At 44.2% G+C, this 21,274-nt stretch overlaps 2 non-coding genes across 2 annotated transcripts; both read right to left on the bottom strand.

Moving 5' to 3' along the window:
• Nucleotides 1-16,957: 16,957 nt before the first annotated feature.
• On the bottom strand, nucleotides 16,958-17,029 carry trnaq-cug (transfer RNA glutamine (anticodon CUG)). Its single transcript has one exon. It is a non-coding gene; the product is annotated as a tRNA-Gln (tRNA).
• A 1,132-nt stretch (nucleotides 17,030-18,161) lies between these two features.
• Nucleotides 18,162-18,252, bottom strand: trnay-gua (transfer RNA tyrosine (anticodon GUA)). The gene is given in 2 exon segments: nucleotides 18,162-18,197; nucleotides 18,216-18,252. It is a non-coding gene; the product is annotated as a tRNA-Tyr (tRNA).
• Between the last annotated feature and the right edge of the window lie 3,022 nt (nucleotides 18,253-21,274).

Here is a 21,274-nt window from a genome sequence, read left to right as displayed (position 1 = left end):
GCAAAGGTCATGGAGCAGGAACTGACAGGGTCACAAGAGGAAACAACGCAGCAGATCAGGCAGTAAAACAGGCAGCAGGCTATGTGGAGCGAATGATTTTTATGTGTTCAGAAACAGACTTGCCTCCCCCTGTTGATTGGACTGATTTGATGGAATTGCAAAACAAAGCCTCTCCACAGGAAAAAACACTGTGGAAAGCTAGAGGGGCGACTGACACAGGAGGAGTATGGAGAGGGCCTGACGGACGCCCCATACTGCCACCTGGACTGAGACAGACTGCCATGGAGGAAGCGCATGGGGTAGGCCATGTGGGGTGTCGTGACAAACTGTCATTAAATTTCTGATTAACACTTACATTCCTAGACATGGTTAACCGAAAGAAAAAAAAAGAAGCATGCTTTTGGTACTGTTTATCATTCACAGTCTCAAGGCAAAGTTGAGAGAATGAATCAAACCTAAAACAAAAATTGGCTAAAATCTGTGCACAGACCAAATTTATATGGGTTCAAGTATTATCTATTGTATTGATGTTCTGTTAATAACGCCATATAATGTACACCCTATGAGCTTCTTACAGGTCGACAGTTTCCTGGACCAGCTGGCCGGCTGAGACTGAAGAAGCATGCAGTATGGTATTAATATAAACCATAATATAATGAATTTGAAGCTTTGGTGTTAGAATTTGTATTACAGGAGAAAGGAGAGATGGTGAGTCCAGAAGGAGCCACACACAGCCGAGTGGGTCCTCCTGAAGGTGATAAAAGGAAGTGGTCGGAACCAAGGTGGACCGGTCCCTACCAAGTGACGGAACGCACCTCTCACGCGGTTCGGCTGAGAGGAAAGGGGGACACCTGGTATCACTGGAGCCAGTGCGCAGGCGCAGAGGAGCCTCAACGCTCTCTACAGGACGTCCAAACTGATCTGAGGGCACAGAAGTCTGAATCGGCTGATTCAGACACAGATCCTGTCACAAAAGGGGCAGAATAATCCCCTGACAGAGATCAAGGATCCCGGGTAGTCTAACCCCAGGGATCCGAAGAAAGAAGACACATCCTGAGGACGAGAGGACGAGAGGACCAGAGAACCTGACGGGGGCTGGATGGACGAGGCAGACGGACAGGAACACACACATGAACTGATAAAACACAATTTTGTACATTCTAACTGACAATTGTCATTATATTTGAGCTGTTAGGAGTATCTGGGGGCGGGAACGGTGAAAGACCGACCGATTAAAATACCCCCACATACTATGATGTATAACATGTATTTGTTTTCTTGTTAGGATAACCATATTAGGGTTGTTCATAATTTTTTTTGATCTATTGGTTACACTGCGAGTTCCCTGGACAGAGGTGTAATACTACATATTTATTTTTATATTAATCTTTATACTGTTCTACTTGTTACTTATATTATTCTTATATTATCCCATTGTTGGCAGAGAACTTGGAGGACGATCTGATTTTCGATGCAGGGATTTAAACTTTGCCATCACGTTTCGTTTTATACACTCACATGATATGTTTTTAATACACTACATTCTCACAGAGTTTTTCTTTTTTGCACCTTCATTTATGGTTTTGACACGCATACACACACACCGGGTGTTTGGACATTTACTCACAGTGTTGTTATATATAGATGTCACTTTTACCCATAGTTTTGTTTGATTACACACAGTGTTTTCTATTTGCTGATGTGACCGTTTGTTGTTTCTTTTTGCTTATTTTGTGTTGGACTCTTAGTAGAGTCCAAAAGGGGGAATTGTGGAAATATATGGTCAAACTTGGTCAAAATATATGTTTGTCTGCACATATGGTAAAAGTGTATGGTTGCTCATAGATCGTGACCTCTGACTGAGGTCATAAAGCATTCTGATGTTTAATGGTTAGTTTAGAAATTCGAACTGCAAACCCCTAAGTTGACGCAGAGATGTAAACACAAGCTTGCCAGAAAGACAAGATATACTCAAGGCCGTAACAGGAGGATCTGTGAAATACACACACACCCTCACATCAGAAATATGAGTGGGAGAACTTCAATGTCTTTTAGTTTCGTATACGCCTTCCACCTTGTGATTATTGAATATGCATGTTTCACTGAAAAACATTACCTTTTATGCCTTTCTATGTAAATGTAACCACACCTTGTTGTAAGATTAATAAAACGAGCCTAATGCATGGGACCGACAGAATGCAAATGGTCAGCTGCAGGAGCAGATCGAGGGGTCTGTATTGAGCTGTGCATTCTCCCTTTATAAAGGCGAAACTGAAACTGATCAGTACTGGTTTTCATTCAATGTTCTGTGCTTCGGGGACGGAGTCTGGGAATCCGGGGTGACCAGATTAGGTCACAACACTGCCCTCCATAAGTGAAAGATTGAGTCCATTTAAGCTGAGAAGGGTCCGCAGCAGGACGCCGAGCTTCTGTTTATTTCTCTAAACAGCCTGTTCAGACAACCAGGATACATCCAGGCGTTTGTTCCCCGTTCATTCTGCAGTTCTCGTTTTGTGCTCGTCTTACTTCATAATTACTTCAGCATCACCTGCTGCTTGGTCCCCTCAGGTGAAGACAAACTGAGTCAGTGGCTCCTCATTAATTGATTGAAAAGGTTCTTTCAGGCGTAAAAAAAAAAAGGATGGCTGGAAATAACTTTAGCCTTGCTGGTACATTCAGACGGGCCATATTACACTGTACATTTGAGAAGCCATTACTCTCACTGCTGAACTGACGGAAATGTTTCTACGTAAAATGCAGCACCTCCGTCTGGAGGAAGGCTCCACAGAGAGCCTGGTAATGAGAAAAATGATGTGGGGAAATGTTTCCAAAGGCCTCCGGGTCAGGTTAACTTTCTGTGTCAGGACTGACATTTTGCACTAATTAAAATGTAGCATCAGAACGAAGACAGGAAGTTTCAGGTGAGTTTCTGTGGCCAAGAATTACTCATCATCTCAGATTTAAGACAGGATGACTCCAATGATGGACAGAACGAGGACAGACAGGTCAACAGAAAACAGCTCCACCAACACTTTGATTCGATGGACCTGCTAACAAACTGTCCTCGGTGGCGTTAATTAAAAACGCTGTTGGTGTGACACACAATGAGATTTCTGATCAAAGACGTCAGGATGTAAGCATGAAGCAGCCGAGCTCTGTTTATCACAGGCAGCAAACTGGCAGCTCAGACTCTCCTCCAAAAGGTGTAGCTGTTGGCAGGTGGAGAAAACACTGTACAACAGTAATGAGAGGGAGAACACTGATGACCAGATAAATATGACAGCTAATGGAGTGGCCCTTCACAGAGTGAACTGGACTAAAGCAGCCTGCAGCCTGTTCTCTGCGCCCCGGCTGCCCTCGGCGGCCTCATGCTCTGTGAGTCCTGACAGCCACAACTCCCACAAGTTCAGTCCCCAAGATAACAAGAGGTGTCTGACTCGGTGGACTCTCCCTCTCAGCCACAGCGCTGACGGGCTTCTACACAATGTGAGCTGACAGAAACATGAGGCAGAGAGGGGAGAGGAGGAGGAGGAGGGCGGCTAATGCCGCCTGCCTGGAGACTTTTTTTGGCTTCACACAGTAAAAAATGCAAATAAAAAACTGTGTGTGACTTCTTTCTAAACACACAACAGCTTTGATATTTCCACAAACAGGTGGACGTACCGCTAGGCTGTAGCTGCTTTCACTGATGTTATTAATGTGTCACAGACAGTAGCTCACAGTCAGCGTGTCCTCCATATTTCCAGCTGCTGGAATGATGTGTGTGTACATACCTGTTGTTGGTAGTGAGTGACGCAGGAACATCCCCTCCACCCACACTGGTCCTTTTTTTACACAGTGGTCACCAGGACTGTTAGCATCACCGCTAACAGGAAGGTTCTGTCATTTTAATGCTTCAGACTTCCACTCCAACCAGCCCGGCTCTCAATTCTGGTGGAAATCAGCTGAGAAGGATGTGACGCCTGCATGAAGCCAGCATTCAGAAAAGAAACAGAACATGTATCAATACCAAAGAAATTAACAGCAAGCATCTACAGGTGAGCTCTCCTCTGACTGGCATACCTGTGGGTATCTTTGAGTTACATATTTAAGCTAGTTTGCTAACACAGACTAGCACTGGCGTTTCCTTACAGCTCTTGGACAGGATTTTTTTTTTGACGGGGGTGCTTCCTTTGCTTTGCTTTCCTTTCAGTATTCCTACAGAAAGACTGAAGCTGCACCCCGATTATCTTTCTAGAAACTAAAATAGCAGCACCATACTTTAAATGGAACCTTCCTCCAAAGTGTGAATTATTACTTTATTTAAACCATTTCCTTAGAAGGAACAGACGTGTGGCCCACAGAGACTCTGAGGTTCACTCCAGAGGAAAGGCTGTTTTTAAATTTTCTCTCACACAGTCTGATCATTTTAATTTACCCTGTATTAATCCAGGAGCCAGCACCTTATCACCCTGCAGACGGCCTGAAAAACAGCACCAACACCTCTGTTCTTTGAATTCCTGTCTCCCTGCACAGCTTACTGCAGAGGAGACAGCAGCATCACAAAGCTGTGAGTAAAACACACAAGATCTTTACGTATTTTCCACTTGTTGACAGCAAGCCTGAAGCTCTGAAGAAGAAGAAGAAGTTAACAAACCAAATAAACACTGGAAACATGGAGGACAGAAACACAGACGGGAACAGGCGCAAAGAGGAGAGCAAGACCTAAATACATGATACAGATGAACAACGGTTAACAGGACACAGGTGAAACAATGCAGGGCGGGAGGAAGGAGGGAAAACACCAGGAAGTAAAACAGACAAGGATACACAAGGAAGCAGGACAAACCCAGGAAAACACAAACACACCAAAATAACTAGACATACCAAGGAAAGCAAGGGTTCAAATGAAAACAGACCCAACCAAACAAAGGATCATGACAAGTGTACTAAATTACAGCTGGTTCATCCAATCAGCTGCTGAGTATTCTTTGAAAGCTGCTGTCCAAAGAACTCCAGCATGGAGAGAAGTTCCTGTCTATAGGGGGCGCCGTCCAGACTGTTCAGAGTCAATCTGCAGCACAGCCCGTACATAGACACATGAACCACCGATGGAGGTCTGTCACCATCGGTCCAATGTGAACTGACCAATCAGCAGCCATGAGCAGATAAAAGGTCATTTAGATAATCCAGTTCTAAAATATATAAATATATGATCAATACACTATTGGCCAACAGGTAACTAGATGACTGTCTCACAGCGCCCTCTAGGGGAACTGCAGCCAGCTTCTGACATGAACAGGAGGTGGACCGACTCTCTGTGGGACACTTCTGTCCCGTTCAGACCGCCAACGACGACCTCCATGATGTTCCTGTGAAACAACCCATCTACCATGTAAACCAGCTCTCTGATCCAATCAGCAGAGGTCGATTAACTTCCTGCCGTTCTTCAGCCAGCAGCTGGAGCGGAGTGATCAATGCCATCAAGCAGCATGCAGCCTGAGTGGGTCTGTTAGCAGCACAGCTCAGTGTGACTCACACTGCAGGCAGAGACCCTTCAGAGCACGGACAAAGCTCTGAGGACCAAAACCAGGAGATGCTGCTGAACAGAAATCTCAGCCGGCTGCACGTGTTATTTTATGTTCTTACTGGATGATGATGATGATGATGATGATGTCTGGAAATAGAACCAAACATTCTCATCTTTACAGATTCAGAGCAGACAACAGCCCCAAAAGCTCAGAGGTCTGTTCCATGCTGTTAACACTTCCAAAGGTGTTAATTAAAATTACCTGAGGACCAGAGAAGAAACTGGAGATAACTAAAGCCAAAATCAGCCACCAGAGTCTTTTATAAATTCTTGTTAAAACAGTCTTTGAAATATAGCACCGAGATAATCATCGTTAAAATGAGAGCGGAGCTGCACCAGTGAAACACGTTTAAACCACCTAACAGATAAAACACGGTTTAAATCTTATCAAACGGACGGAGCGCTCACACATCCTGGCTCCATGTTTGTGTGGAAGTTTAGGGTAGTTCGAGACGTTTTTTCAGGCACGTGTGTGCCGTTCTGTGGTCATAACAAAGAAAACATGGTGACGAGTCCTGACCCTCACCATGGCAACCAGAAGGTAGGATAGGTAGAAGGTTGGATGGCTGCTTTATAGCAGATGAGCAGCTGTTTCAGAACAAGTTGTGTTACTTGCAACAGCCGGACTCTGGGACGAAGTGACGTCAGCAGATGTCGGGTTGTCCTCTGAGTCTCTGAAGCAACATGCGGCTCAGCTGGAAAACAGCTTCTGATGGAGCTCTGATAGTCTGACTTCATCTCTGAGAGGAAGAAGAGGGAGAAGCCGCTGCGCAGCGCGCGGACTCTCTCCAGCAGCAAAGTGCAGAGATCATCAGAGCTCCACATGAGCTGAACATGAAGAGACACAGTCCGCTAGCAGCTCCTTCACTGTCGGCCTGCAGCGCTGCTCCCACACTCATCTGGACTCTTTCATCCACACACAGAAAACACGAGCGGAACATTCAGCCTGCAGAGGAGCTGCCTTGGATTGAGTCTCCGCGGTTCTCATGGTGTGTCAAGGACCGCCTCCTATGGCGCCAAATCGGGGTCACAAGTTTTGTTCACCTGAAAAAATAAAATTCATTCAAACACTAAAATTTGAAACTGAACTGAATGTTTTGATGTTGACCCCGATTTCGCTCCATACACCTGGTTCACTGGGGTTTGTTTTGTTAGTGTTAGTTCATGTGTTTACTTATATACTAAAGCAGTGATAAACCTATATTTACTAAACATATAAAACTATAGAAACAATACATGAATATTTTCAAGAATGACTTTATTAATCCCTGTGGTTAAATTACATGATGAGTCTGATGGCGGACTGCAGGAGTCACCGCCTGTACCGTTCCTGGAGCAGCAGAGTTTTTTAGTGTTATCATTCCATAGGTCATCATGCTTTTACACATAATAAACCTATACTTATTAAAGCTATTTATAAATGATATTATGTATTTATTGTAAAACATTTATTATAGTTTCCTGTTAAATATTCCTCGGTGTCAGTTTGATATTACATCCTTGAACCAACCAATAAATAAATGTCCCTGAGACGGACCATTATTCATCTTGAAGAGTTCAACATGTGTATTATTACACTGCATCTTACAAAAGATAAAAGATGATATTTATTTCAGAAGAGACTGATTATTCTGTGCATCAGACAGAGTGATGAGCAGCAGAGGCAGAGGATGAGGAGCCGCTCTTTAGAGGACACTGAGGTGGCTCTTAAAGAGCCGCTGTGGTTTGAGGAGCCGCGGACACTTCAAGCTCTCTCTCCGTGGATGCAGCGGGCCAGCTGGATGTCTTTGGGCGTGATGGTGAGCCTCTTGGCGTGGATGGCGCACAGGTTGGTGTCCTCGAACAGGCCGACCAGGTGCTGGCCTCCTGCAGAGCCATGACAGCGGAGCTCTGGAAGTAGTCAGCTCCATGTTTGATTATTCTAGATGCTTTAAGGCTGTGAACCCCTCACTGCACACTTTAAACTCCGTTCTCTCTGTTTAAACACTGTCAGAGTTCAAACCTTCGTAGGAAATAAGTCCAGTATTACAGAATGAAACCAAAGATCAAACCTGTTTTCAGCAGCATTCTGCATTCTGGAGATGGACTGACACTGGTCTACGGACTATCCGGACCAGAACTCAATGAGCTGTAAGAGAAAAACAAGGTGAGAGGTGAACTGGTTATAGGAGGGACCACTGTAATGCAAACATGTGATTTGCTGATTCTGGTGTTTTTAGGTTTTAATTTAAATTCCACAAAATCATTTATTTGCATTCAATTATTTTTGATTGTAACCATATATAATTCATACTTCTGTCTGTGTTCTAAGAGTCTTAAAAATATGTGGTTTCCTTTTTATTTACAGTGTGCATGTCATGTGACTTATGAACGTACAGTTTGTGCATATATATAAACAGTTTGATTTCCAGGTTGATGCAGCAACAGCTGCTGCTCTGACACCATTGTTCATGTCTTCCTCTCTCTGCACTGTGTTAACACACCTGAATGCTGCAGAGCATCTTCTTCTTTCCTGCTAAATAAATAATGGCCCTGTGGTCTGGTGGTGTCGGTTCACCTTGGACAGCGATGGACAGGAGGACAGGAAGGTCCGGCTGCTCTCAGCTGGGACCTGTGTGTGTCTGGGTGCACACACACCTGCAGTCTGCCCACAGTTACTGACGTAGCCACTCCGTCACACCCCAGCTGACACATGACCAGGTGGCTGCTGCTATGACAGATGGTGGTTGTCAGCATTCCTCGTTAGCATAGTGGATAGTATCTCCGCCTGTCATGCGGAAGACAGGGGTTCGATTCCCCGACGGGGAGAAAGACTTTTACCACCAGATAGGATGATACTGACCCTGTACATTGCTGCTGCAATAGAAAACATTTCCCAGTTTGGGATAAATAAAGTATTTGTTCTGTTCTGTTCTGTTCGTCTTGTGTCTTGTGAGCTTTAGATTATATTATTTCTTGGGCTCTGTGCTCTAAGAGTCTTAAAAATATGTGGTTTCCTTTATTTACAGTGGTGCATGTCATGTGACTTTACTTATGCAACATGTATGATAATGTTCTGTCTCCTCTCATTTCCAGACTGTCTGGAGGACACACAGAGTGGACATGGGTCACAGAGTGCTGCTGCTGTTTGTGTCTCTGCAGCCTGGGCAGCTGCTCCTGCTCCACTCGTCACCGGCTGATTGTTCACACCTGTGATCAGTCATCAGCCAATCCTGCTGCAGCTTCCATCTAGTATATGTGTCCAATGGAAGCTGAGCAATATGTCAGCTACACACATAGAAACACTACACATAGTTTGTCATATAAATAACATGGATTGAATCATGTTGTACAGTCAATGGAAACAAAAAGCACTGAGAGTGGTGCTGGTAGTGCAGCAGTGGATGGAGGCTGAAGTGCTGCCACCTAGTGTCAATATTTGGTATTAACTCTGACTACATATTCCACCTTTAACTCTCTGCCATATATACTGTGCCATGTGTGAAGTGATAATAAAATGTGAATGTGAATTTATTGTAAAGAACTTTACTTATTATCCCTGTTATAAGTGAGCAGTGTGTGTGTGTGTTTGATGGAGTGTGTAATGTCTGCTCAGTGTTACTGATGCTGCTGTGTGTGATCTGAAAACTGATCAAACTGTGATGTGTCTGATGCTGACAGAAGAATCAGAGGTCAGACAGTCGGATCCTCCTCTGTGACACCTTTAACATCATATCAGAAATCTCTGTCTGCTTCTGGTACATGCAGCTGATCACCAGCAGGGGGCTCACTGCTTTGCTGTCACTCAGGGGGCCTGTTCTGTCTGCCACTGGGATATGATGAGGTGAACTTCAGAGTTTGAATGGATTTCATTTGTCATGTGTTTATGATCATTTTATGAATCAGTTCAAATGATTTTGGGGGCAACAGTGGCACAGTGGGATAGCAGGGTTGTCCAATAACCGGAAGGTTGGTGGTTCAATCCCAACTCCTCCCTAGTCACTGTTGTGTGTTCTTGGGCAAGACACTTCACCCTAGCCTGTGGCGCGCCTTGCTAGTCATTGTATGACACTGCTTGTGCAGCAGCCGTAACGAATTTCCCTCTGGGATTAATAGTAAAACTAGTAGATTAAACAGTATCTAAAATAAAAATAAAAAAAAAAAAATAAAAAATAAAGGAGACTCACTGAAGTCACAGTTTAGTGTTTTAATACTTATACACACTTATTTTGAAGTGCTATCAACTTGATGAGTCTTCCTGTTGAAGCACGAGGCAGGACGTGTGTCAGAACATCCATGAACTGAGTAGATTAAGAGGAAAAGCTGATGTGTCACAGCTGCTGGTTGTGTTCTTTCAGTGTCTCCATCTTGATGAAATGAGGCGTTTTACTTCCTCCAACTAGAGTGGACCTGGCTCACAGAGTGCTGCTGCTGTCTCTGTCTCTCTGTGAGCAGCATGTTAAACAGCAGGCTCTGAATAGTGACGTCATGATGTCACAGTCACATCAGTCTAATCTCCCAATCGGAGAGAGAGCTGTCATCAACAGCAGGAAGTGCAGGAAGCTCATGGTGTGCAGGCCTCTGATGTGTGGAGGCTGTCGGCTTGTAGCAGCCAACAAGAAGGGAGTTTGTAAAAGTTCTCTGTAACTTTAGATGTGAGGATTCAGAAAGAACTTAGATCAGATATGTGCAGCACTTGTGCAACAGATACTGCAACAGTGACAGCTCTTCTGAAGAAAGCCTGAGGAGCTGAGACCTGGATGAGACACTGATACAGCTTTGCTCTGCTGACAGGAAGGATGAAGGCTGACCACACACACACACACACACACACACACATAACACACACAGACACACACGCACATACATAACACACACACACGCACATACATAACACAAACATATAGACACACACACGCTCTTACAGACACACCACACAAACACATACAGAAACACACACATAACACATTCTTACACACACACACACACACACATAGACGCAACACACACACACACAATCATACACACACTCTTACAGACATGCACACACATTTATTGTCACACCGGCTCAGAAAGTGTGACAAATTGGGGAGGACAAACACAACTTTAACCGTTTGACCATTTTATTGAAGAAAGAACAGTAGTTGTACACCAACAACTGACAAACAAGGAAATGTGCAAACAAAATACATCGCCATGCCTGCAGCAGGCTGGAGAGAGCAGCCCTCCTAGTAGGCCAGACAGGGAGAGAGAGAGTGAAGCAAACAGACTGGGAACTCTTAAACCGTCTCCAGCTCGTCAGCACAGGAGAGCTGCATAAGCTCAGGATCAGCTCCACCCAGCAACCTCCTGCACACACAGGGGAGAGACAGCAGCAACAACACAACACTCCCTGAGAGGCCAACACAGGGCCACAATATAGACACTGACACACACTAACACACAGACACATGCACACAAACATATACAGACACACACACATACACACAATACACTGCTTCAGACACACACACTGCCTGCTTCAACTGTGGAAAGGCTTCCTGTGCATCAGTGCAACAGGCTGTTGGGCCTTTGCAGGATCCTGCAGGGTCGACCCCAAAGTTCAGACCCACAGTTCATAGCAGGACTGAGCTGGATGCAGTCACAGCTCCTCACTGTGTGCAGCAGCTGGACTGAGCTGAACACAAAAGGCAGAAAGAGCAGAGCTGATAAGTCACATGACTGATGCACTGACACTCTCTCTAGTCAGCTCCTCCACCAATCAGGCGCTGCCTCGCTGCTCATGCAGCCAATCAGGTTGTAGCAGTACATTTAAAGCTTTCCTCTCTCTGCTGTCAGCTGTCATTCCAGATCACCTTTGAGAGCAGAACCCCCCAGAGGGCTGGACCTGACTGCTGTCCTGATAAAGACCTGAGGAAGACTGTTTGGAGGACACACAGAGTGGACATGGGTCACAGAGCGCTGCTGCTGTTTGTGTCTCTCTGGAGCTCCGGTAGGACTCTGCTGCCATGACGATGTCTTTATAAGAGCTGGGAGAAGAGTGTGTGTGTGTTTTTATTTGTTTTCTTCACTGACAATCTTATTACGGATAATGCTGCTAAGGATCACAGTGGAATTAGTCTGATTGTTTTTAAAGTTGTTATTATAGCAGTTTATGTTCACTGTGTATGCAAGTCCACACTGGATGTTCCTTTTTTAGGATTAACATTTATGGAGCCCCGAAAGGGACATTTGCAATTTATTTATTTATTTATTTATATTTCATGCTGTATTTATTTCATCCCTAATATGCAAATCTCCTCTTAAGATACAAATCATAAAGCACACAGTCCTTCTCTGGATAACTACAAACTTCACTACATCCAGTGGTTAAACAGTCTGAGCCCTGTTGTTGCTGCTGTCAGCTACAAGGAGACATAAACACAGCGTGAACTGAATCAATATGAATTAAAATGGAGGAAACCTTTATTTGACCCACAATGCAGAAATTAAATCAATACATGTAACATTCAATGAAAACATGTGGCAATAAATGAATGACTAATATGCCACCATATGAACGATCTGGCACCGCCTGGCTGCGGCTCCAAGCAGATGAAGGGAGGTTGGTGAGAGGTGATGAGGTGATGAAGATGATGATCTGTTCTTATTGAGGGTGATGAAGATGATGATCTGTTCTTATTGAGGGTGATGAAGATGATGATCTGTTCTTATTGTCTAAACAGGAACAGTTGAAGCACAGCTTGCAGCCCCTGTATCTCAGGCTTCTCAGCTTCTCTTCAGATGTTTGGACGTTTCTGCTGGAACCTCTCATTTAATGACTCACATTTAGAACTTTTGACTTTATGGGGAGGATGGATTGATTTTGGAATGAGGATGCTTCAACACTTCAGGACTGCTTTGAAGTGACTGACTGGCAGGCACTCTGTGAACCCCACAGCCAGGACATTGATGGAATCACAGAGTGCATCACTGGATACATAAACTTGTGGACAGTGTTGTTCCAGTTAGGACAGTGAATTGTTACCCCAACAACAAGCCATGGGTGACTAAGGACATTAAAGCCATTTTAAACAGAAAAAAGAAGGCATTCAAAGCAGGCGACAGGCAGGAGGTGCGAGCTACACAGAAGGACCTGAGAATAAAAATCAGGGAGGCCAAGGAGAAGTCCAGGAGGAAGCTGGAGTGGAAACTTCAGCAAAACAACACAAGAGAGGTGTGGAGTGGCATGAGGACCATCACTGGTTACAGGTGGAGCAGCAGGGGTGGAGTTAATGGCAGTGTGCAAAGGGCCAATGAGCTGAATCAGTTTTTTAGTGACCCCAGTTCACCCTGCTAACGACTCTTCAGCAGCTGAGCGACGACCAGCCACGTCACCCGCCCTCTCTTCTCCCACAGCTCATCCAGATGGCCCTGCTCGCACCTCGTCCTCTGACCCCTCGGCTGACAGTCATCACCTGGGAATTACTGGTTCCCCACCTCCACCGATCACCTTCACCACAGAGCAGGTGAGAAGACAGGAAGTCATTCCGGCCCGTCTCTATCAAACTACTGAACTCTGAACTGTAACAGTCACTCAGACACTGTACATTCATACTGGTACATTCATGTCAGGCTCTTTACTGTGTAAAGGTTTTTACACAATAGTAAATATGTTCTTTAGATACGACTCAGGGATTTAAATGCTGTCTAGGTATTTCAATATTTCTATTTCATATTTCAATGATCTTTTCTTCTATTTGTCTGTAACAAACAAGAATTTCCCCTCGACGATAAAAAAAGTAATTTCTGATTCTGTAACCTGCGATTCCACCACTAGATGTCAGCATTGCACAGCATTGGTGGTTCAGTTCAGATTGAGAGAATGCAAAGAGTGTGTGAAGATGTCATCAAAGCAAAAGCTGGCTGCTTGGAAGAATGTCAAACATCAAACATATTCTGCTTGGTTTAACACTTTGTGTTCACTGCATCATTCCACATGTGTTCCTTCATACCTCTGATGTCTTCAGGATGAACCTACAATGTAGAAAGTCATAAAAACAAAGACAAACCACTGAGTGACTTTTGACTGGTACATTTAAAATGTCATCATATGTCCTAACCAGCAGGGGGAGCACTGATCATAAACTCTCTGTCTCACATGTTATTGTCATGTGTTTTTATGGACGATGATGCTGACTGTTGTTTTCTTGCTTCTCTCTGTAAACAGCTTGTAAACAGCAGCTTCCCTGAGGGGAAACTCAGCTAATAAATGATGCTGTAACCTCTGGGACTTGATCTGCTGGGTGGGAGTCCACTACATTATCCATCCATCCTCATCCATCCAGCTGAGATACTGAATGTGGGTTTTCATTGGTTGTCCGTTATAACCATCAAAATTAAAAGAAATAAACACTTGAAATATTTCAGTCTGTGTGGAATGAATGTTTGCATTATACAGCTTTCACTTTTTGAATGGAATTACTGAAATAAATCAACCTTCTGATGATATTCTAATTATATGACCAGCACCTGTAGTGGTGTTTTGTTGCAGCCTGTGGGGTCACCATACAGGGCTCTAGACTAACTTTTTGCACTGGTTGCACCGGTGCGCCTAACCTTTTTTTCTTGGGTGCACCGGCACAAAAGTTAGGTGCACCGCATCACACAGCAGTTTGTTTTTTAAATGCTGTCCATATATTTTATGGATCAGGCCTTAACTTGACACCTATCTTAATGCAGAAGTTTTTTTTCATCTTCTCTCATCATCTGCAGCTACATCCACTGTTTACCTGATGGGCCTCGCAGGGCTGTAGCCAAAGTTTTAGAAATACTGAGGTCCAAAAATTGATGTCTAGGAAATATGAACGGGCTTAATAATCACATATCATCCTAAACTGACTTTGGACCTTGTTTAATGAACACAGGTAAATAAAAATAAATAAATACATGTACCGATAGTACTTATTCAAATTATGGACAAACTAGCCAACAAGTCTGCCTGTCAGAAATCCATAATGAAGATTCCAAGTTACAGCACTCTTCAGTTCCCTGTTTGCTTTCTCTCTGTATTTTCTGGCTGTCGCTCCTCACTTATCTATCTGGCAATGGGAATTAAAAATTATTTAAATTATATACACCTTTATTTATTTAATAGTTGTGATTGAGATATATATTTTGTTTTCTTCAACACGTTTTTAATGCAGCTACAGTATCTCTTCTCTCATCTTCCTCACCTCTCTTCCTCTCTGCCTCTGTCTCCTCTCTTTCTAAAGCTGAGCTCCAGCTGACAGACTCTTCATTCTGTCTGTTACAGATTTAGCTGCTGTATGCAGATATCATACTGGCAGACAGTGGTCCGCTATAGCAGGATAATAACAATACTTTTTAAATGGGCGTTCATCATGTAACCATGTTCTATAACTCCTTAAAACCAGCTGACTGCTGTCAGTCAGAGTGACTCAGCCTTCATGGATGAACCTCACAGGTCAGATAACACTGTCCTCAGACCTGTTGTTCAGTCTGTTATGATGCTACGAGCATCCCTCCCTGAACATGGCCGGCTCGTTATCATCACTTATTCAGGTCAACAGCAAATTAGCAAAACCCGCATAGTAGCAACAACTCTTCCTCCTCCGCACATGTTCACTTAAACTGCGGTTTCTGCTGTTCAGCAGCGAAACGTCTTTAATACCTGTCTGTGTGCGCACGCTGCGAGCTACAGTGAGAGGGCCGTATGAGTTCTGCACACACGTTTTAAAAAAGTCCGGGCTGAAACGGACCTGATGGGCCTCGCAGGGCTGTAGCCAAAGTTTTAGAAATACTGAGGTCCAAAAATTGATGTCTAGGAAATATGAACGGGCTTAATAATCACATATCATCCTAAACTGACTTTGGACCTTGTTTAATGAACACAGGTAAATAAAAATAAATAAATACATGTACCGATAGTACTTATTCAAATTATGGACAAACTAGCCAACAAGTCTGCCTGTCAGAAATCCATAATGAAGATTCCAAGTTACAGCACTCTTCAGTTCCCTGTTTGCTTTCTCTCTGTATTTTCTGGCTGTCGCTCCTCACTTATCTATCTGGCAATGGGAATTAAAAATTATTTAAATTATATACACCTTTATTTATTTAATAGTTGTGATTGAGATATATATTTTGTTTTCTTCAACACGTTTTTAATGCAGCTACAGTATCTCTTCTCTCATCTTCCTCACCTCTCTTCCTCTCTGCCTCTGTCTCCTCTCTTTCTAAAGCTGAGCTCCAGCTGACAGACTCTTCATTCTGTCTGTTACAGATTTAGCTGCTGTATGCAGATATCATACTGGCAGACAGTGGTCCGCTATAGCAGGATAATAACAATACTTTTTAAATGGGCGTTCATCATGTAACCATGTTCTATAACTCCTTAAAACCAGCTGACTGCTGTCAGTCAGAGTGACTCAGCCTTCATGGATGAACCTCACAGGTCAGATAACACTGTCCTCAGACCTGTTGTTCAGTCTGTTATGATGCTACGAGCATCCCTCCCTGAACATGGCCGGCTCGTTATCATCACTTATTCAGGTCAACAGCAAATTAGCAAAACCCGCATAGTAGCAACAACTCTTCCTCCTCCGCACATGTTCACTTAAACTGCGGTTTCTGCTGTTCAGCAGCGAAACGTCTTTAATACCTGTCTGTCTGTGTGCGCACGCTGCGAGCTACAGTGAGAGGGCCGTATGAGTTCTGCACACACGTTTTAAAAAGTCCGGGCTGAAACGGACTTTGTTCTCGTCACCTCGGTAACATGAACAGATCTCTCTGTTCTCGTGCAGTATGGAACAAGCTTTATCACACAGCATCAGCTCTGCGCAGCATATGTCCGCGTTCTTCTTCTGAATTTTTGGTCTCGGCTGACCGCAGCAGACACGTTTTCAAAGATACACACACGGAGGTCCCGCCCTTCACCGCCTCTGATTGGTTGAGACCACGATATGGCCCGATGTGTGTCTGTTGCTGGAGACTTTTGAGAGTCGCGGAGAATCTCCCTCTTACAGCTAGTCGTACCGGTGCGACCTCTGATATTTTTTGGTTGCACCTTTGAGAAATTAGGTCGCATGTGCGCCCAAAATGGTCGCACTCTAGAGCCCTGCCATAGAAACAAAGCTATTTTATTTTGCTTAGAGAGCACTTGAGAGCACTCCCTAATACTTGTTCTTGTTTCCTGAATAATGAGTACTAACAGGACATACCAGCATGGACAGCAGAGGATTCCATGTTATAACTGGATCATCCAGCACAAGCAGCAGGATTCAGCACCACAGCCTCCTTCATGGCCTTCAGTCCATTAATGACTACAGCTGGACCAATGAACCGACTGTGGACTTCTCCATAGACTAAACTGTGTAGAAAGGACACCAGGATAACTGTTCAAACAAAAGGTTCCACTGAGATTTGAACTCAGATCGCTGGATTCAGAGTCCAGAGTGCTAACCATTACACCATGGAACCTCCTCTGTGAGTAAACCTGACTGGAAGAGAACCAGAGACCTGTCTTGTCCAGATGGTCTGTCTTTCTAGAAATGGAGTCTGTCAGTTGTTAAAATGAGTGAGCTGATGTCCAGGTGTAGAACAAAGGAGCTCCTGCTAGCAGTGGTGCAGTTTGTACCTACCAGCTTCAAATGAAGACAGAAGTGTCCTCTGAGGACTCACACAGCACTACAGTAGATCATTAATCAATCAGCGCTCATGCTAACGGCTAACAGCTCAATGTCCTTACTGCAGATCTGTTCTTTGACAGTGATGTGTCCAGGATTACACCATCTATCATTAACAAACAATACCAGCCCCCCTCCTTTCCTCTGACCGCACTCCACTGTCCTGTCTGTCCTCGCCAACTGAAATCCATTTAGAGCAACGTTAGAGTCCAGTGTTAGCACCGTTAGCCAAGTTTCAGTAAACAACAGCATGCACTACTACATTTTTTAAACAAAGATTTACAGCAGGGGTCTCAAACTCAACTTACCCGGGGGGTGATGGGGGTCGAGGCTGGGTGAGGCTGGGCCGCATCAAGTATTCCACAAAAAAGCATTCAAATATTCCAAAATACAACTGGTCCGATCTTCTCAATCTTCCAGGTCAGAATAGGGATGCAAATTATCGAGGAATTCATTAATCGTAAATTGATATGCAGCGATTTTCCCTTAGTTTCACTAAGATTAAAAGCTAAACATTGTTTACTAAATAAAAACTGCATGTCATATTCCTTAATGACTGATTTGCTGTACCATTGGGGTCCTAAAGGACCGGTGACACCTATGTCACCGTGGGTCCTTAAGGAAACAGGCTGGTTTGTTTGTAGGTGATTTTGTGTTCACAGACGCAGAGCTAGCAAATTTTAAAAAGGCTCTATCGACTTGCTAAAGGTAAGATTTGACCAGTCAAGGATTGGAATGACTACATAACACATCCTTCATTACATAAACGTGTTGTAAACACATGTATCGAACAAATGCACTTCAGATAAAAAATCAAATCAGATAAAAATCATTGTGACATATATGTCACATCGACCCTTTAGCCAAAAAAATCGGTGAAAACATGATGTGACATTATGATGAAACTCTCGAGGGTTAAAAGTCTCTCCTTCGAGCCGGATTTGAACCAGCGACCTAAGGATTTCAGTTTTATTGTCTCACTACAGTCCTCCGCTCTACCAACTGAGCTATCGAAGGGTGGGATGAGAAAGGAATGCCCGAGCACAGCCGAGCGTTCATAGTTGACTCAAACACGGGTCATCTGTGCTTGATTTGAAAGTCAGGATTGTGGATTGGATTTGTGTGTTCATAAAGACGTGAAAAAAATCAGACCAGATTTTCCTCATCCTGGAACGACTATGAAACTGTCGGAGGGGGACTGGTTGACAGCCCTTTGTTCTTGCTGTGAGTATGTGCAAACTTCCTGGGAATGGATGGAATCACTGCATTGTATGCTTCCTGGGGAAGCCACTCCATGCCTGTATGGACTCCCCAAGACTCACAAGGAGTCCCCCTCAGACCCATCGTCAGCAGCACAAACTCAGTCACATACAACATGGCTAAGCACTTGGCTGAACTCCTGACACCACTGGTAGGACTTTGTGAACAAGGTAGAGAAGATCCGAATGGACCCAGACGACACTATGGCCTCATTTGATGTCACCTCCCTGTTCACCTGCATCCCTACATCAGAAGCCACAGAGACGCTAAGGACGTGCCTCACACAAGACAGCACACTCAAGGAAAGAACCAACCTCATGCCAGACCACCACTTATTTCCAGTACAATGGGAACTTTTACAGACAGAAGCATGGCTGTGCGATGGGATCACCTGTGTCTCCTATTGTGGCCAACCTCTACATGGAAGAAGTGGAGAGAAGAGTCTTGAGTTCCTTTTCTGAAACCACCTCCACCCACTGGTTTAGATATGTGGATGACACCTGGGTGAACAATGAAGTGGAACGGTTCACAGAACACATCAACGCAGTGGACAACAACATCAAGTTCACTCGGGAGGACATCAGGGAGAACAATCTGGCCTTCTTGGACTGCACAGTACATATTGAGGAGGACAGGAGCCTCAATGTGGAAGTATACAAGAAACCCACACACACGGACCAGTACCTGTTGTTTGATTCACACCACCCATTGGAACACAAACTGGGAGTCATCAGGACCCTGCAGCACAGAGCACAAACTGTACTAACCAGCTCAGAGGGGAAGAAGAAGGAGCAACACCACATCAGGAAGGCCCTGCAAACCTGTGGCTACCCCAAGTGGGCACTCATCAAAGCCACAAAAACAAGACCCCCCCAACAACAAGAAGACAGAGGACAACAACCGGCGGAGAAAGAACATCTCTATTCCATAGGTGTCAGGAGTATCAGAGAAACTCTGCAGGATCTTCAACAACCATGACATTTCGGTCCATTTCAGACCGATGACAACACTGAGACAGAGACTGGTTCACCCGAAGGATAAGATTCCCAGGGAGAAACACAGCAATGTGATATATGCAGTCCAGTGCAGTGAGGAATGCTCTGATCTATACATTGGAGAAACTAAACAACCACTCCACAGAAGAATGGCTCAGCACAGGAGAGCCACCTCCTCAGGACAAGACTCAGCTGTTCACCTCCACCTCAAAGAGAAAGGACACTCCTTTGAGGACAACAATGTTCACATTTTAGACAGAGAGGAAAGGTGGTTTGAAAGAGGAGTCAAGGAAGCATCTATGTTAAGCTGGAAAAACCTTCCCTTAACAGAGGTGGTAGCCTCAGACATCATCTTTCTACCACATACAATGCAGGGATGCCATCTATTCCCAGGAAGTTTGCACATACTCACAGCAAGAACAAAGGGCTGTCAACCAGCCCCCCTCCGGCAGTCTCACAGTCATTAGCCAGTCGTTAGACACACCTGGCCCAGTCAGCCATGGAAACCTTTAGTGCTATTAGCTGTGTCCCAATTCAGGGTCTGCATCCTTCGGAGGACGCAGCCTACGCGGTCTCAGGAGGCCGCGTCCTCCTGAGGATCCTCCAGAGGATCCTCCACCGTTGGTAAATGGGACGGTCTGGCCTTCAAAGCACTTCCTGATTGTGGCGCGACGTCATAAATTTTGCCCCGGGAAAAACAAAAGCAGCGACAGCGACACAACACGGACTAGACAACAAACGGGACAACAGTGTGGATTTAGACATTTGGAATATTTTAATATATTTATTTGTTGTTGGAGGAAGAGGAGCGGCGGCTCCAGCGGCAGCAAAACCGGTGACGGCTCATTTTCTTCAGGCTGGGAGAGCGCAGTGGGGAGGTGACGGTAAGCTGCTGTTTAACCATATTATTGATCATAATTAATATACCAGCTACTGAGCAAACGGTAGCCATATAACCAGTAGATAGACAAATATGATTAAATGTAATTTATATTTGATTCAATTGTAAGACTTGATACAGGGTCTGTTTGTAATTTTAATACTTTAAATAAATAGCTAAATGTGTAAGAACCCTGCAAATAACCCTGAAACCACTGCTTTAATGTGTCATTAAGCATCAGGTCTGTCACTGCACCAGAGAATTACTGCTGGGTGGAGGAGAGTGGGGCTCCCTGCAGGACCAGCTGTCTGTCCTGGAGGAGGTGTACTGACCATCATCACCTTTGGAGGGTGAGGATACATATTTTATAGCTTTTCATATTTTAAGCTGCGTTGGAAGCCGCTCTGTTGAAGTTATTATTTTTATTTTTGCCCTTTTTAAAAACATCTTTAGTAACATGGCAGCCGCCGATCGTCAGCTCTGCAAACCCTGATGGACGATGTGGTGGACAGAGGAGACAGACACCCCCCTCCCCCAGATGATGTCCCACTCACAGCCAGAGGACTCCAAGGTCTTCACCGTGGCATCATCCAGTCCAGCAGCACCAAGGACTCCTGCTCAGCCAAACATTTATATATATGTTCTTTGTGAATAGTATTTTCTGCTGATTTTTATAAATAATAAACTGTACATTTTCATAATGCCCACTGGTAAATAGTTAGAAATGTTCAAACTGTGTCTTTGTAAATATTGTACATAACACAACACACACACAATAAATGATTTACTGTGGTCACTGAGAAGTTGTTCAAAAGTTTACTTCAATTATAAATAGGTGAAAACACATATGTAACAAGGTTAGAAGAGTTTAAGAACACAGAGACAAGAACGATTTAATATACAA

Source organism: Parambassis ranga, unplaced genomic scaffold (genome assembly GCF_900634625.1).
Source record: "Parambassis ranga unplaced genomic scaffold, fParRan2.1 scaffold_24_arrow_ctg1, whole genome shotgun sequence".
Taxonomy (NCBI): Eukaryota; Metazoa; Chordata; class Actinopteri; family Ambassidae; genus Parambassis; species Parambassis ranga.
The sequence above is the reverse complement of the archived record's forward strand: the minus strand, read 5'-3'. Positions and strand labels throughout refer to the sequence as shown.